This window comes from Octopus bimaculoides, chromosome 12, assembly GCF_001194135.2.
Source record: "Octopus bimaculoides isolate UCB-OBI-ISO-001 chromosome 12, ASM119413v2, whole genome shotgun sequence".
Classification (NCBI taxonomy): domain Eukaryota; kingdom Metazoa; phylum Mollusca; class Cephalopoda; order Octopoda; family Octopodidae; genus Octopus; species Octopus bimaculoides.
The window spans coordinates 61,625,642-61,627,955 of NC_068992.1; the positions used below are offsets into that span (position 1 = coordinate 61,625,642).

Here is a 2,314-nt window from a genome sequence, read left to right on the forward strand (position 1 = left end):
CCATCTTCAGCGTGAACTGCTACCGTTATAATTCTCAGAATCTTATACAAGTTGCTCACCCCTAGAGGCGAACGTGTATATGGTTCTGTTAATTACAATGAACTGGTAAAAATCAAATGTCTTCGTTTTGGCGCGCTAATTCCGGAAATATGTCTGCAGAGATTTTTAACTCCGAAACCTGGTCCGTGAATAACGTTTTAATTTTATGTATGTAATTTTCAATGTCTTGCTCGCTTACGGTTTGGTATTTCGCTGAATTTCTTTTGAGAACTACTAGGTCTTAGTAGACACAACATGTGGTCTATTTCTAACATATTAAATGTCCACTTTACTGGTCAACTTTATATATATATATATAGGTAGATAGATAGATAGATAGATACATACATACATACATACATATATTTATATATATATAGATATATAGATATAGTTATAGATAGATAGATAGATAGATAGATACATACATACATGCATACATATATATCTACATTTTACAATTTCCATACATAAACAATTCATACACACATGTATCTATTTATGTCAGAACATTATTTCATACATATTTAGAACTAAATATTTTTAATTTGATTATTAGAATGCAGGGGAGATAACTATTTTCCCATTTATAGAAACAAAGCGAAAAACAAAATCAATTCAATATGGTCAGCAAAAAAAAAACATTTTCATATATACATACAACAAAAACAAAGTAATACAATGCAAACGAAATGCCCCACATATTAACAACGATCGAAAACAACAAATTAAATAAGATAGATGCGCATATCTACAATAGGCGCAGGAGTGGCTGTGTGGTAAGTAGCTTGCTTACCAACCACACGGTCCCGGGTTCAGTGCCACTGCTTGGCACCTTGGGCAAGTGTCTTCTACTATAGCCTCGGGCCGACCAAAGCCTTGTGAGTGGATTTGGTAAACGGAAACTGAAAGAAGCCCGTCGTATATGTATATATATATATATATATATATATATATATATATATATATATATATATATATATATATATATATATGTATGTATGTATGTGTGTGTGTTTGTGTGTCTGTTTGTACCCCCAGCATTGCTTGACAACCGATGCTGGTGTGTTTACGTCCCCGTAACTTAGCGGTTCGGCAAAAGAGACTGATAGAATAAGTACTTGGCTTACAAAGAATAAGCTCTGGGGTCGATTTACTCGACTATAAAGGCGGTGCTCCAGCATGGCCACAGTCAAATGGCTGAAACAAGTAAAAGAGTAAAAGAGAGAGTATACGACAGAGCAGAATTGGATGGGAGGAGTGATAGGGAGTGAGAGTATAGTGCATGAAGAGATGAAGTTTAGTTCATTGGGGTGGAGTTTAAGAATTAATGTTGAGTGCTTCCAGAATTCAGTTTTGCTTTGGTGGATGAGTCTTCTCAACAACCTCGTATTGCCAGATATCTTGGACCATTGTGATCTCCTCGCAACTTTCTCACAGGATTTGCAAATAGCATTGGCTATTTAATTTGTAGTCAATCATCAATCATGCATCACCAAGTGGTGAACACAATAATTGTTTTCCTGAGTGGTGGCAATTGCAGGACATTCAGACATTGAGCCATCTTCAAGACTGTCTCTTCCCCTCAGATTCTCATTAGCCATTAATGTAGCAATCATGTCGGTATGACAGTTCTTGGGGTCTAATCACTTTTTCTACAAATACTTGATAATACCACGATGCCAGACTTTCCAAGAGAAGTGGCAAGTTCTTACATTTGAAGTCTTCTTTGAACAGTCCGATGTCAGTTTCAATGGAAAAAACTATTTGTTTATTAATAAGAAGATTTGAAATTAAAGTATGCAAGATTTCATAACTGTAGCATCACTCCTTCAAACAGAGCCTATGATCTTTTCAGACCACCCTGATAGGAGAAGACACATGGCAAAGGTGCCATGCAGTGGGATTGAATCCAAAACCATGCAGTTGGTTCTAAACACACTGCCACATCATTACTGCTTACCACACTGCCACATCATTACTGCTTATCACACTGCTACATTATTAATTATTACCACACTGCTACATCATTACTTCTTACCACATTCTCACATGATTACTTCTTACCACACTGCCACATCATTACTTCTTAGCACATTGCTATGTAATTACTTCTTACCACACTACTAGATCTGTACTTCTTACCACACTGGTACATCAATACTACTTATCACATTGACACATCATTACTACTTACCACACTGCCACATCAATACTTCTCAAGACACTGCTATATCATTACTTCTTACATCATCACTTCTTACCACACTACCAC

At 36.1% G+C, this 2,314-nt stretch overlaps 1 protein-coding gene across 4 annotated transcripts in view; it reads left to right on the top strand.

The window, feature by feature from the left end:
• LOC106873224 (uncharacterized) overlaps positions 1–2,314 on the top strand; it is an 81,593-nt gene that overhangs the window by 62,417 nt on the left and 16,862 nt on the right. The window lies entirely within an intron of this gene.